This window comes from Suricata suricatta, chromosome 6 (assembly GCF_006229205.1).
Source record: "Suricata suricatta isolate VVHF042 chromosome 6, meerkat_22Aug2017_6uvM2_HiC, whole genome shotgun sequence".
NCBI classification, from domain to species: Eukaryota; Metazoa; Chordata; class Mammalia; order Carnivora; family Herpestidae; genus Suricata; species Suricata suricatta.
The window spans coordinates 87,750,291-87,765,642 of NC_043705.1; the positions used below are offsets into that span (position 1 = coordinate 87,750,291).

At 45.9% G+C, this 15,352-nt stretch overlaps 2 protein-coding genes and 1 long non-coding RNA gene across 6 annotated transcripts in view; all 3 read right to left on the reverse strand.

Moving 5' to 3' along the window:
• The window catches only part of CREBRF (CREB3 regulatory factor), a 55,955-nt gene extending 55,223 nt beyond the window's left edge, over window positions 1-732 (reverse strand). For all 3 annotated transcript variants that reach the window (XM_029942843.1, XM_029942842.1, XM_029942844.1), the window contains exon 1: window positions 605-732. The gene's annotated coding sequence lies outside the window, so the exon portion shown is untranslated. The remainder of the gene's footprint in view (window positions 1-604) is intronic.
• A 2,380-nt stretch (window positions 733-3,112) lies between these two features.
• LOC115294804 lies at window positions 3,113-8,747 on the reverse strand. Of its 2 annotated transcripts, none has more exons than XR_003910143.1 (2): window positions 7,784-8,747; window positions 3,113-5,289 (listed from the first exon to the last, which is right to left on the reverse strand). It is a non-coding gene; the product is annotated as an uncharacterized LOC115294804 (long non-coding RNA). The 2 variants fall into 2 exon arrangements; XR_003910144.1 differs by lacking the exon at window positions 7,784-8,747 and adding an exon at window positions 6,404-6,425.
• Window positions 8,748-13,261: 4,514 nt separating this feature from the next.
• ATP6V0E1 (ATPase H+ transporting V0 subunit e1) overlaps window positions 13,262-15,352 on the reverse strand; it is a 29,619-nt gene continuing 27,528 nt past the window's right edge. The window contains exon 4 of the mRNA XM_029942845.1: window positions 13,262-13,746. The gene's annotated coding sequence lies outside the window, so the exon portion shown is untranslated. The remainder of the gene's footprint in view (window positions 13,747-15,352) is intronic.

Consider the following 15,352-nt stretch of genomic DNA (forward strand, 5'->3'; position numbering starts at 1 on the left):
GCCCGTCTCTGGGGCGGAGACGGGAAGGGGGAGCGGCTACCCCAGAGACACCCCTGCCTGGAGCCCCCCCACCCCCAGCTCGAGCTTCCTAGTCTCTTGCCTGCCCTGTTCCAACCTTAGTGGACCCGGCCCTTCCTCACACGCCCCTCTCTCCCCTCCGCCAGCCTCGCCTCCCCTCCCTTCCCCGGCCCCTCCCACCCGCTCGCTTCTCTGACAGGCCGGTTGCCGGCAGCCACGGCCCCGGGCTCAGAGGCAACAGTGAAGGGCCGGGCGGCCTGGCAGGACAGACGCGCCTGGTGCTGCCCACCCCCGTCTACCCTGCCGCCCACTCGTGGGTCCCCTCTACCGCCGCCCCGCGCTTTTATATAACCGTCCCGGGCCGGGGGTGGGGGAGGGGAACCGGAGACCCCGTGACCGGCAGGCGGCAGCCTGAAGCTCGCGCGCCCCCAGACTCGGCCCTAGTCCCGGCCCCCGCCCCGCACCGGCCCGGCTCAGAGCCCCGGCGCTGCTGCCTCGTAGGCCAGCGGCTCTCCTCCGCCCCCTGCCTGGCTAGTCCCCCAGCCTAGGCCCCTGCGGGCTCCGGGCGGAGGGCAGTGGAGCTCACCTGTGAGTGTGGGGGCGACTCAGGGGCTGGGTCCGGTTCCGCTGCAGGGGCCGCGGCCCCTCTCCATGCTGCCTCGGTTTGTTTTGTTTATGTCCTTCCTGACGGGTTCCCGGAAATCGCGTGACTCGCCCCCCTCACGTGGGCCGCGGCGAGGAGGAGGAGGGAGGCGGGGGCCCGCCGGCCTCGGGCCAATCGTGAGACGTTCTGCAGCCGGGCCAATCAGGAGCTCGGCCCAGCAGGGCACCCCTGTCACATGATGCCGGAGGGGCGGATTGCCGGGAAAAACCAGGAAGAGGGGGCGGAGCGGGGGCTTGGCGCCTGCACTGCTGCGTGGGCGTGGGCCGTCTTTGATACCCAGCCACGCTCACATTTGTAGAGAAGGTTCGTTTACAATGGCTTTCTCATCCAGCGTTTTATCTGATCTCACAGCTACACGGTGAGGCCTGAATATACGTATACCCATTTACATTTATGTTTATGCCAATCTGCATTTACATTCTAAATTCAGTGAAACTTAAAGGGGGTTTACGGGACCAATAGGGACATTAGCTTAGGAGGGGAATTGTATCGATTATTTTAGATATGTCCTCCACATCTGAACCTCTTAATTCGGGGAGATTGACCTTGCCTTCAGTCGCTCGTTCATTCAACTAATATTTATTGCGTACGTAAGCTCCAGACGTTGAGATCAACCATACTGCGTGCACCTTTAAGAGAGAGAATACCTGTACACGACTGTACAAACAATGCTACTAGAAGCGCCGAGACAAACCTTCGTAACACGTGTCTGAAGTTTTCTTGTGCTCCCTAATCCTATTGATAACAATAGCGACCTTTTGCTCCTGAATGTGATGTGGGCTCATCATCTCATTTAGTTCACCCAACAGGGACATGCAGTGGTAATATACACATTTTGCAGAGGGGTAAATTAGGGCTCAGTGGGATTACTGGCTCAAGGTCAGGCGGCTAGTAAATGAACCAGCTGGGCCCGGAACCCAGATCTGTTACCACAGCCCGTGCTTCCAGACTGCTCTTTATACTTCTTAAGGGTGCAGAATTTATCTTCTGAGCACAGAACAGAAACATGACTTTAGTAGGCATGGAGAAAGGAGGATTGGAGAACAGAAATGCTTGGCCAGATTCCCTCAGGTCGCCAGATTTCTCTTAAGAATAATTGCCTTAGAAAATGTGGCTCCTCTTTGCACAGACCTAGGAAAGTAGTATAATGTCAGTGTCAAAACCATGGATTTTGGAATCCGAAAGACTTTCTAAAGATCATAAACTTCAAGAGGGCAAGGACTAGCCCTGTTGTTTATCCTCTATCTTTCATGACATAGGCAGTCATTGAATACTTGTTTTGAATGCTTGCCTCTACCATATGTGAACCAGCACAAGTTATTTAAATTTCTGTGAGCTTCCTCTGTAAGTAGCTCATGGGGTTGTGAGAAGTGAGTGGAAAAATTCATCTGAGGTACTTACCATAGTGCTTCGCATATAGCAAGCAGTTACTGAATGGTAGTATTATTAGATTGTTTCAAAGACATCATTTAGAAGATGTACTGTAAACTAAGTAGCAAGTAAGGGTAACTCTAGACTTTGGCAATTTAACAGCCACTAAAATAATTCCTTTGTAAACAATATTAATAGGTGGGTATGTGTAGATACCTAAAGGGAAAATAAAAGTAAATCTCTCCTCTGTATCCTTCAAAATACCTTAAGGTCTCCATACCGTGAAGGAATGTCTTTTCCCTACTGCACGGGAAGCAGCAAGATTATAATCATTTTCTTTTTTAAGTCTATCATGCCACATTCGAATTTTCCATATCAACTGGAGTTTAAAATAGAAGCATCAGTTAACAATAACTGGCTGGGGACATTTGGGCCAGTTTCCTCTCAACTTGTTCACATTTGATTCATGTATTAAATCTCCATGGAATACATCACAGACTGTCCTCTCACGTAATACTGTGCTTGGAAAAACTCCAGCTGATGGTTAGCTCTTCCATTGTTTCACTGCCCTTTGAACACCATCATTTTCACACGTCTGGGCAAACAGTTCACTGGGTTCAAGGAGCAGCCTGATTCTAGCGTGGGGCTCTGCCACTGAAGGGGTTCACTCGTGAGTTACACTGGATTCCCGCCTTTGCATCTTCCCTTGTCTTGGAAAGGACAAACAGAGACATCACAGTTTGTTAATGACCATATCCTGCTCTGAAGTGAATGAAATCGCTGACTGCTAATTGATTCGTGTTTCTCTGGGTTTTATCCTGCCAGATTGTGCCACAATCAAAATTGGCAGAAAGTTGGGACTCTGGAATAGCACTGGCTTGAGGCTCAGGAGCCTCTTGTTCTTGCCACAAAGTAGTAACCAACTGGCAGCACCACTTCCAAAGTGCTTAATCCTGCTTCTGCAGAATCATTCACATAACCTGAGTCAAAAATGTATTTATAGTTTACACAAATATGACACAATGAGGGAAACAAATTCAAAATTAGGACTCCACTGAGTTCTTTAAAATAATTTTCTTTATTTTTTGATTGGGTAACATATACACAGCACAAAATTCAGAAGGTACAAAAAGGTATTCAGTGAGTATTAAATCTCCCCCAGGCCGCCCCGTTCCCTGGCCACTCATTTTCCCCTCCTAGAAGCAACCACAGTGCCCATGCTCTGTGTCTCTTACCAGTGATTTTTTTTTTAATATATGCTGACATTTCACCCACTTTAAACCTTAATGTATTTGAAACACTGTTCTTGGACGCAAGACTTCAGTTTCAGCCCTATTTACTATGGGATCCAAGGGGAAGGGCTGGACCTCCCTGGGTTCCAATTTTCTCCTGAAAATAATTAAAATGGTTGCCACAGGTTCTAACTTTCCTTACAACCTAAAGTTTACAATTCTTCTTAAAGTACAGACTGAGCCCTGCCTGTGGATGAATTACATATTTAAATGAATGTTATCCTTTTGAGTCTAAGTATTTTCTTTCCAGGCCCCTGTGGACCTGTGTGATACCTTAAGATTTCACAGCTTCAGAAGTGAGATTAATTAACTCAAAGCTGGAAGATCTCCAGGAAAAGCTGTGTCCTTCTCACACTTTTAAAAACTGATTTTATTCCTGAGGAGACTGGAGCATTGCTGAGGGTGAATCTAAAAGATACTAATTAATAGTTGGCAGTGGGCACCTCTCCATTGACTCTCTCCTAAAAAATATTCTTTGGGGGAAGAAGAGTTCAGTTATTCCCTTTGCCTAAGTCTCTCCATAGGATGCAGTATTCTTTATGTGACAGCTCTGAGCTTTGGTGTCTTCTCCTAGAAAGCACCAAGTTAGTCCCAAGGCTCCTCTCTAGTCTATCTGTGACTTATTTACTCGGATTCCTCACTCCCCATATGGAGAACCAGGCCTATCATGGGATAGGAGCTTAGTAACCACTTGTGGTCTCAATTCTATTCATTCTCCATGGTTCAAGATCCCACATCTTTTATGAGGTCTATTTCTACCATGCCTATTACTGCCCTCATTAATATCCTTTCCTCTACCGCCCAAATAAGCACTTAATATACATATTGCTTTGTACTATTCATATCATGTGTTATTATATCCTCAGTTAAACCGAGTGGCATAAACACTAATATGTGCTTGAATTATGGAGAATGCAAGGCACATCATTAGACAGCATGTCCTCAGTTAAACCGAGTGGCATAAACACTAATATGTGCTTGAATTATGGAGAATGCAAGGCACATCATTAGACAGCATAGTCAAGCCTGTGTTTAGTGTTAGGTAGGGGAAGAGAAGAGCAGGAAATAAAATGACATGTTGAATGTCTCATGTGCATGAAGACACAGTCCACACCCTGGAGGAACCCAGAACCTGAAGGAGACTGACATGAAAAGCTTCCAATACAACAACAGAGTTTCTAAGAGGGGAGACCGTGGTGCAGGCGTTAACAAGATACCTATGTGTCTCAGGGCCACATTCTTGTTAACTGATTTGGGCAAGATACTAAGCCGACTGTTCCTTGATTTCTGGCATAACTTCCCTCACAGGTTGATTTTGAAAATCAAATGCAGAACCCGATGCATAATAGTGCTCAACAGTGTTGGCTCTCCCCTCCCCACCTTCTAGGGAGGAGTGTGACTAGAAGCTTCTTAGAAGGGAAGCAGCAGCAAAGGGAAGAACAAGAGAAGGCAGCCAGCAACTCAGACTGTTTGTGATTCCGTTATCTTCCAAGGCAGCATTCCTGTCAAAATTGTTTTGTCTGTTTCACTAAGACTGAAAACTTCTAGGACAACTAATAGGTCCTGTGGGATTTTATTTATTTATTTATTTTTGGTTTGGTTTGGTTTTTTGTCAGCACCAAGCTGCACATACATTGTTAGTATCAGCAACTCTAACTGATAGCAAACGAGGAAGCCAGGGAGTGAGAACAATCTAGCATTTGTTGTAGGAAAAGATTCCCAAAGGACAGGTACAACAAGACATTCTTGTTGCTGAGGCCCAAAGTAGGCCGATAAAAACAGCAAGGGGAGGGACAGACTGATGAGCTGTAGGAACCAAGACCTGGAGTTGTGATAATAGTTTTGTTGAGCTATGGATGGAGGTGTGCTCTGAAAGCCTCGGTCCGGTATAAAACTATAAAGCTGGATCTCCACATCCAAGAAGTGAACAGTCCAGAGAAGCTGCTAAAAGACAGAAATAAATAAGAATGTAAAGTTCAGAGAACTATGGGTGAAGTTGACGGGGGCTAGGGGGAGGTTGTGTATCCAAGGTTTCTTGTTTTCCCCACAAATTCACAATGTCATAAATTTCCCTGGTGTGACAGCAAAACCAGAGAAGGTGCCCAGCAGTGTGTTCACCCTGTCCTCACAGGGCCCAGCCCAAGAGGGAAACGTGTAAAAGAAATGGGTGCCATATTCTGCACCTGTCCTCACACACCAGTCACAGTGAGACATAAAGCACGTTAGCAAACCTGAATGCCAGCGGCAGGTACTATCCTGTTAGGAGGGGAGGTACCAGGGGGAAGCCGCGTTCCTTGGCCCCCATACCTCCATGCCCATGTAGGCTCCTGCAGGGTGCCTGCTTTTCCATATAGTCTCTGAAGACACCTTACCTGCCCGGGAGGCCCACCCATCACTCAGGCTAAAGCCAGGATCACGGCTGCAGGAGTCCTGATGACCTGGCCACAGCTCTTTCCTGGTGCCCCTACAACAAGTCAGCTCAGCATTGGGGGGCTTCTGGCCCACCATCCAAGCATCTCTTCCCCACGTGGCAAAACGAGGGAGTCACCTTTGGGAAAACTGGGAGTAGGTGTGGAAAGTGAAGAGAGGTTAGGACAAAGTAGGAGCAGTTCTCTCCTTCTAACAAAGAAATTAATCACAGTAAACGGCCCCTGTAAACACCACGGGAGAAAAGAGGACCAGACTGGTGGTCTTTTCTCCTTCTTGGGGTTGAGGGGACACAGAGGAGTTGAGACTATTAGAAAGCGGAGAGATGTGCACTACTGCTCTTTGCCCTGTCCTATCCCAGTTACAGGCTGGTGAAGGGTAAAGTCCTCAGGGCCTGGCACCAGGTAAGGATCAGCTATTGTTGGTATTATTATTTTCTTAAGTAAACTCTTCGCTCAACATGGGGCTCAAACCTGTAACCCTGAGATCAAGAGTCATTGCTCCACCAACTGAGCCAGCCAGGTGCCCCTATTGTTGACAGTATTAATAACAGCGGTTCTGAATTTTTCTAGGGGTCTCATAAAAGCCATATACTTGCTCCCCAGAAAAACATACACAAATGTACATGCACCTGATTTTGCAGATGATTTCAGGTGGTATCCTCTGGATGAAACTGACTAAGTCACATACCCGCCACATCTCCAGCTATAAAATAGGAATACGTCTTATGTGAGGAAGCTGGAGGGGAGGGTGGTGCCAACTGCTGTCCAAGCCAACTGCTGACCCGCTGGCATTTACCAGGGGTCTCCTTTTGATTCCTCTTCTCTCTGCCCGCCGCTTGAGAGGGTGCTCCTGGCCTCGAGCCCAGACTGCATCTCTTCTCACCCTACACACTCTTCCTGGCCCTGTATCCACGTTCACAGGTTCAATGATCTCCATGCTGGTGCCCCACACCCCCGCCTATGTGCCTAACTTCCAGAGCCACGTAATAGTTGCCCACTGCATACCTCTGGCGCCAAATTCCATGGTCTACAACTAAACTCCTCACTGCCCTCATCTCAGGTAAAGGTTCTAGTATCCGCTCAGAGGTGAACCGGCTGGAGTCCTTGACTCCTTTCGGTCCCTTAATTACCCTCCACCCCTAACATCCAGCCAGTCACCTGCATGTGCTAGTAAATATGCACTAGTCCCCAAAACACTTCTTCTCTGACTCCATTTCATGCCTGTTACCATAATCCAGGATGCTTCTCTCTCGCAGACTCTTGAAACCGCTTCCTCAATTGTTGGCCTAGCTCTCAATCATCCTTTGGGTTTATCCATCTCCTTTAAGAAGCCTCTCCCCCTACCATTACTGTTTCTAGTGCTCTAATCCAGCAGCCAGTCCGCCCTAAGGCATGGGACTTGGCTACCTCGGGCCCCACCCACGGGGAGCACCCAGAGCCAATTGTCATCCTGCTAAACTCTAAGCCCGGAGCTCGGCGGGGAGTCTCTTCTGCTTCCCACTGTTAGGAACACAGCAGCTAACTTCAGGACAAAGAACGGGAGCTGAAAATACCTGTTGAGTGTTGCTGAAAAGCTTTTGTGGCTTGCACAGTCACACTTTGCTTCTTAACTCATGCTTCCTCAAATACATCGCCTACTTTTACAAAACATCTGCTCTGCTTGTTCTGTTTTGGAGTGGCAACCCACAGTGTAGTACCACACTTTGGACAGTGTAAAGAAACTATGGAAACCATGTCAGAATCCCGACTGGATTCACGTGGGTAGCAGTATTAGTCGCTGAGCATCCTTAGCCACTAGAATACTCCTGTTTTAGAGCTGGCCTGGGGTGGGGGTGGGGGAGGTCGTTAGGGGGAAAAAAGGCCAACACGTTTCAAAAGGAGGAGGTTTTAACTGACGTGGTGACACAGCCTGAATAGAAGACTTGCTTGGAGCAGTTGGGAGGAAAAGAACAGTGGGGCTTATTCTGACGCATGTGGGACCCCAGAACATTAATACCATAGGCTCCTACTTTTCTCTGCAGGCAGAATGGAAATCAATGCTCCCCTTTCATGTCCTCATGCTGTCACAGTGCGCACCTATACAAAAGGAGGCCAGAATTTTATAGGCTGAATGCTCTGTACTTTGTCCTGCACAATGGAAAACAGTTAATCAGAACTGCTGTGTGAACTTGCTGATTTTCACTGATTCAGAATAGCTTCAGTGTTTTAACTTCATTTCCCCTGACCCCGAATTACTCATAAAAAAAAATGTGTGTTATATAATGTTTGAAGGAAGTACAAACACTATTCTGCCAGTGGTCCCTTCCAAAATGCCTTCCCCCATACCCTTGGCTATAAAGTAATACCACGCTCTTTTTGGAAAATATACAAAGCCGTATAAGAAATAATCATTATCAACATTTTGGTCTACTTCTCACCAGGCTTTTCGCTATGTACAGAAGTTTAAAATCCTGTTTTTTCCTCTTAATATTCTATTATCTTTTGTTATTAGAATAATTTTTTACTCAAGTATTACCTTTTCATAGGAGAAAATGCTAAAAGGGAAAAAGTTTAATCATTTGTGATTCCCATCCAGAGGCAATGTTAGTAGCTTTGTCTTTTCAATCTCATTTCTAGGCATATGTTCCAGAATAAAAGAAATTATTAAATTTGCCATGATATTCCTTCAGTTGGGTGCAGTATAACATATTTAAGCATCCCCTTAAGGGAATTAAGATTTTTTCCATTCTCTGCTATGATAAATATCCTTTACAATGGTGTTTTATACTGTGATTTTTTTTCCTTGAAAACTATGGATTTTTCTACAATTAATTCCATGCATTCAACTCTTGAGAGAAAGTTGAAATAAAGAGGCAAGAAAAACAAATACGTAACTTTTGCCTAAGAGCCCATCTTCATTTCAAACACATTTGTTTTCTAGGGGCGCCTGGGTGGCTCAGTCAGGTAAGGGGTTGACTTCGGCTCAGATCATGATCTCATGGTTCGTGGTTTGAGCCCCGCATTGGGCTCTGAGACAGGTCAGAGCCTGGAGCCTGCTCTGGATTCTGTGTCTCCCTCTCTCTCTACCCCTCCCCTGCTCACACTCTCTCTCTGTGTCTCAAAAATGAATAAAATGTTAAAAAAAAAATACATTTGTACTCTGAACGTAAGAGAGCAAGGATGGGGTAGTAAAACCATTCTAAAAGGCCTAAATATATATTTTAAGATATAATTTAACTAGAGTTAATAAAAGAGCAATTGACTCAAATTTTTGGAAGAGGAGGGGTGCCTGGGTGGCTCAGTCGGTTAAGCCTCCGGCTTCGGCTCAGGTCAGATCTCACGTTCATGGGTTCGAGCCCCGCGTCAGGCTCTGTGCTGACAGCTAGCTCAGAGCCTGTAGCCTGCTTCTGGTTCTGTGTCTCCTTCTCTCTCTGCCCCTCCCCCTCTCATGCTCTGTCTCTCTCTGTATTAAAAATAAATAAAACATTAAAAAAAATTTTTTTTGGAAGAGGAAACCTAGGGCCAAATCTTCCATGAATCCAAGCAACAATTTAAAATAATATCTCGGGGCGTCTGGGTGGCTCAGTCGGTTAAGTGTCCGGCTTCGGCTCAGGCCATGATCTGACGGTTCCTGGCTTTGAGCCCTGCATGAGACTCTGTGCTGAGAGCTAGCTCAGAGTCTGGAGCCTGTCTTCAGATTCTGTGTCTCCCTCTCTCTCCTACCCTCCCCTGCTCTCACTGTCTCTGTCTCTCAAAAATAAATAAAAGACATTAAAAAATAATAATAATATCTCAATTTTAATACTATTGTTAAAAAACTGGCCAGAAGAAATGAGCAAAAAGGTGCTACCTCTGAAGCAATGTCAAAGTAACATATGATAAAATACTGTAGGGTCAGTGGTGACGGTATAGATGTCATATGTTTAAGGAAAAGAAGGAAGACATTTAAAAAGAAACCAGTGCCCCTCAGACTACATCTTCAATTCATGCTGGAAATACTTCTGGCAGAAGCGCTCACAGAACTCATGTAGAACCTGGAAGGGCAGGAAGGATGTGGTCCCGACATTTATGGTAGCTACGTTGTTTCTAAGTGATCCATCTCCTTGCTCAGAGCTCAGGCCTGGAGCCTGCAGTGTGCCCTTTATATTTCTGTAACCCAAGTACAAATGACCAACCAAAAAGTGAACCATCTATAGAAGAAAACATTGGCTGGCTGCCCTCTGGGGCTTATCTTGATAGAAAAGTCATCAGGGGATCCTAGCGGTTTTGTCATTTCTCTGGAAGATACACTTTGTGTATTATTAAAATTTACAAACCATCTTCACCACCACCATCTCATTTAGTAATCAGCTCGTATAGCAGAAAAGGCAGCTATGATCCCCATTTGTAGATGAAAACAATTGAGGCTCAGAAACTAAATGACTTGCTCAAAGTTAATACAGCTTGCAAGTGATGGAGTAAGATTGCAAACCTAGGGCCTCACCTAGTCTAACGATCACACCAGGAGTCCACACTGCGTTCACCCTGGATAGGCTTTGTAGAAGCACATTTCTAGTATCCCCTTAAACAGCTGGATGGAGCTCCTTCTACGCTGGGGTCATGGTAATCACCGGAGCAAGAGAATTGCAAAGCGGAATGTGATTCGCAGCCATCCATCCATCTCCGACAATGGGTGGTGTTGTAACAAAATGGGTCGATTATTAGAAATGACATGAGGAGAAAACATGTACCTGAGTTTATATACTGGTTGCACTTAATAGTCTCAAAAACTTCATAAACAAAATTTTTGAGACTATTAAGTGCAAGAGTTAAGTGATTTCTTGGGCAAAGGGACCACGACAAGTTTCCCTCAAAGGACCTGAGTTGATTCCCTCAGTCCCTCATTTCAGCAATGCCAATAAAGCTATGTGGTGACAGTGACAGCACTGGGCCTTCAGGCGCTTGTGATTGATCTTTCGAGGGTTTTTGATCTCTAATTTGGCTAGAAAATGAGGTCTTTTCTTCTTTTTTAAAAAATTTTTAATGTTTATATTTGAGAGAGAGAGAGAGAGAGAGAGAGAGAGAGAGAGAGAGAGAGAGAGAGAGAAACCGAGCATAAGTGGGTGAGAGAGAGAGACAGACAGAATCTGAAGCAGGCTCCAGGCTCTGAGCTGTCAGCACAGAGCCTGACACGGGTCTTGAACTCACAGACCTCGAGATCATGACCTCAGCTGAAGTCAAACATTTAACCAACTGAGCTACCAAGGCTTCCCTGCTCCTTTCTTCTTCATAGGCTTTATCCTGAGGCCATTAGGGCCTCACTAGCAGTAAGTCCCAGAAGGGCTTGGAGAACCCTCCAGGTTCAGGCTGGAGCTGCTACCTCATTAGGGCCTTTTCCTTCCCTAGAAGGCTTACTGATCAGGATGTTCCCTTCTGTGGGACAATCAAAACCTCCGTGGCACAGAACCAGGCCCTTCAGTGCTCTCTCATCCGTGTTTCACACTGTTATTAGTGCAGTCAACACACGAATGAATCTTCCTGACTCATGTCTGTAGGAATTAGATCCCGGCAAGTAGCAAGCAAGCCCTCGTGCAAAAAGCAGTGTAATCCAGTTGGCTTTCCAAGGTCTAATTGAGAGCAAATGGGAAGTTTAAAAAAAAAAAAAAAAAAGGATCGGTACAAAGTAACAGAACAAGGCAGAAATCAGGGACTTGGATCAGCCAAGGTCATGACCTCCGCCTTCAACTAGACCATGAGATTGGAAATGTGCCAAACCATGATCACGAATGCTGCCCTCCATCACTGCTGCCAGCATGTCACAGCTAAGGTCTGCTGTCCTGAAGCCACGTAGGCTCCTGTCAGCTAAGGCGACGTGCTGAGCTCAAGCCAGGCGCAAGCAACACTCAAAGGAAGTGCCTCTACATTAGAGACATCACAGGCTCAGCTTCAGAACCATGGTGGTTTGCAAGAAAGCAGTGCAGGTGGCAATTGGGAAGGTTTTAGACTGATCCTCCCTGTCCCGCCTCCCCCCTCCCCTCCTTCCCCAGGGATAATGGGATGCAGAGCCTGATGTGAAGAATCTGGGTGGAGAGCTGCGGTCACACTTCCCCCATGGCTAGGGCTCAAAGGCTGTGGCATCCTTTTCTGTGCCCAAAGTAACCACCAGCATTGCTTTCTTAAATGACAAACAGTAAGGGTCAAGTGAACGGCTCTGAAGTGATAGCCTGGCAGAAGTCTTCCCTTCTACTTGAAACCCAAATTGGCTCCAACTCTGGGAGACGCAGGGTAGCAAGTGAAAAGGTCTCTCGGATGGAAACCACACGGGTCCTACTCCCTCGTCTGTCTCTGCCCAGCTGCATGTAAGTAGGCAGGTGAGTCTCCCTGTCTGGGTGCAGCTTGCTTATCTATAAAATGATGGGGTTAGCTAGCATTTGTCACCATGGTCGCCTCCAATGTCAGATCTTCAGGGTTTTATGGATTCCATGAAATTGGTTAAAAAGACCCTTTTGCTGGAAATGTAAAGAATGAAGTTGCCTCTCAGGAAAATCTGAAGTTCAAAAAGCAAAGAATGGAAACAAAGAAATGAAAGGCAGGAGAGTCATTTCAACCCGAAACTCTTCTGTCATTAAGAACAGCAAAGCAATGAGTTCAGATAGTTTTGGAAGAATAGAAAAACACAAACTGCAAAACAGGAAATCCATTCTTGGCTTGGCTGGTTGTCAAAAAGCCATGCACTGGTGAAAATTTAGATCCATTTAAAATTTTAATTTCTTAAAACTAATAACGTCCCCACATTGGTGAATTATTCAGATGCCTGCTACCAAAACACAGAAATACTGTCCTGGCCTAGGCTTTTTCATCTGTCCTGATTTCTCCAGTCTTATTTCTGAACGTGTGATGGTACAAGGACCTGCTCGTTCCACCCCTGCGGTGGGTACAGACCCTCTGCATGCTCACCAGCATGACCACTTCTTTATGGACCACGGTCAGGCATGGCCTTGTATTACAGTTCTATGTATACTGACCTTCTCTTTCCAAATTGTGTATCAGCTCTTGATCTTGCAGGGACCTCAATTTCCACACCTTTAGGGACCTCTGGGGGGCTCAGTTGGTTGAGCACCTGACTTCAGCTCAGGTCATGATCTCACACTTCATGGGTTTGTCAAGCCCCACAGGAGGCTCTGTGCTGACAGCTCGGAGCCTGGAGCCTGCTTCAGATTCTGCGTCTCCCTCTCTCTCTGCCCCTCCCCTGCTCGTGCAATGTCTCTTTCTCTGAGAAATAAATAAACACTAAAAAAAATTTTAAAAATATTTCCCCACCTTTGATTCTTCCAGTGCCTTGGCTACAGTAAGCACTGAAATGATTACTAATGATTAAGCAACTCACCAGTGTCTTCAGGTTAGGTCGGACCCCATGACCAGGTTTATACTTCCCACCTAGTTTGAACTACAACATCGTTTTTTAAAAGACAGTATATCTACAGATAGGAAAGCTTCCAAAAATAAACTTAATAAACATGGAAACCAGATTTCCACAGAAAGCAGAAAAATAATTTATTCCAAGAGATGGCAGAAATAAGAAAGTCATCCTGAAAATATACTTTGGTATTAATTCTGTTAGCACAGATATTCCCTCTGAACACACTCTCCTACTGACTGCCCCACTGGACTCTACCGGTCTTGTGACAGTTTTTAAACACTTGGCTGATTCCCATGTTGTGACCAGGCAGGAGTTGTCTTCAAATGCACAGGCTCCAGCAGCGTTTCTCAGAAGAACAGCACCTCTTATCTGAGAAGAGCACACAGACGTTTTACAGAGCCAGCACAGTTTAGATGAAGTAGGCACATAATTCATCAAAATGTAAAAAAAGGTGACAGGAGAAAATACTGCATTGTAGAAGGAGATAGTCAAACGTGGTGTGAGTGTTTAAGGCAGCTGATGGCCAACGTAGGCAAGTCAGAGGTGTTCTGGGTTTGGAGTTGACTTTGCATCTAGAAGAGTTCTCTTCATGACCTGCAAAACAAAGCCGTTCTAGTAACTAATCCTTACCCCATCCTCAAGAGGGCAAAAGGCTAATAACATCAAGAAAAGTCGATCAGGCCAAGAATTTAAAATATACAGGTGCTCAGCAAACACTTGAATGAGAAGCGGGCTCAAGTAATGTCCCAGTTCAGGTTTTGCAGGGCTGTAACAAGAGGCCTGATTACCAAGGACATTGCTGAACTGAGGATCGTAAGTAACAGTTGGACTGTGTCATAGAAAGCAGGAAGTTGACTCAGACCAGACCAATCTGGCTGGATTGGAATCTAACGGGTTTACTTCAAGAATCCGTATTTGCCCTTCCCCTCTTACAGCAAGGGCGCCAGGTTCCCACAGCCATGGCAAGCTCTTCTCTATGTCAGATGCCTAAAGAGCAAGCTCCCTGGTACTTGAAGTTGCTCCTACTTTGCTGCCCATTCTTGTAGGTATAGGTGACAAATAAGATTTCTTTTTCTGGAAGCTTAAAGCTGTAACATCTTTGCAAAGCTAGTGAACATTTAAATTTTTTATTTTTCTAGTTTTTTATTTATTTTTGAGGGACAGAGAGAGAAAGCATGAGTAGTCAGAGAGAGAAGATACAGAATCCAAAGACAGGCTCCAGGCTCTGAGCTAGCTGTCAGCACAGGGCCTGATGTAGGCCTAGAACCCACAAACTGCAAGATCATGACCTAAGCCAAAGTTGGAAGCTTAACCGAGTGAGCCACCCACGCACCCCATGAACATTTAAAATAAGTATCTTCACACATCAAACTAGTTAACAGTGGTCATGTAAACACCCTTAATATAGCTTATTTTATTTATTTTTGAGAGAGAAGGCGTGTGTGAGGGGGGAGGGGCAGAAGGAGAGAGAGAATCCCAAGCAGGCTCCATGCCAAGTGAGGAGTCCGAAGTGGGGCTCGATCCCACAACCCTGAGATCATGACCTGAGCCAAAATCCAAGAGTTGGACACTTGACTAAGTCACCCAGGCACCCCCATAAAGTTTATTTTAAGAACCATAAAAATAAAGCCACATTTGCTGCTTTCAAAATTAATAAAACAATAAAGAGAATGTAAAAATTAAGTAAACAGTGGCTTTCAAAGGCCATTTCCACACAAGGCCTGAGTTGGCAGATAGGAAAGCAAGCTGGTTATGACACACAATTTCCTAGAATGTTGAGGGTTAAGTGCAGGAGGACGAGGGGCTAGTTAAACTGGGAAGAGACATGGTGGTGGCAGGCACGTCTGACAAGACTGAAGGTCAAGTCGTATGTAGATCTGATGGGTCCTTAAGTTTTTCCAGTTGTGCCCAGATCAGTGGGCACAACCAGGAGAACCCACACAGCAGTGTGGTAAGCCCTGGAGCAGATACAAGATGGCCACGAAGGCTTACTGGTGCAAGCTGGGGCAGTCCAACCACCCTCCACGTGGAAAGTACCAGACTGCTCTACCCACGAAGGCAGGACACTGCAAACTAAATACATTCAAGATATACTCAGAGGCCTGTTTTTATAATGTAGGAGGAAAATAACCACATCAGGCCAGGGAGGGGCAACCCTGGAGCTGCTGGTTTCTTGCGGCCTCACTGCCTCATAAAACCT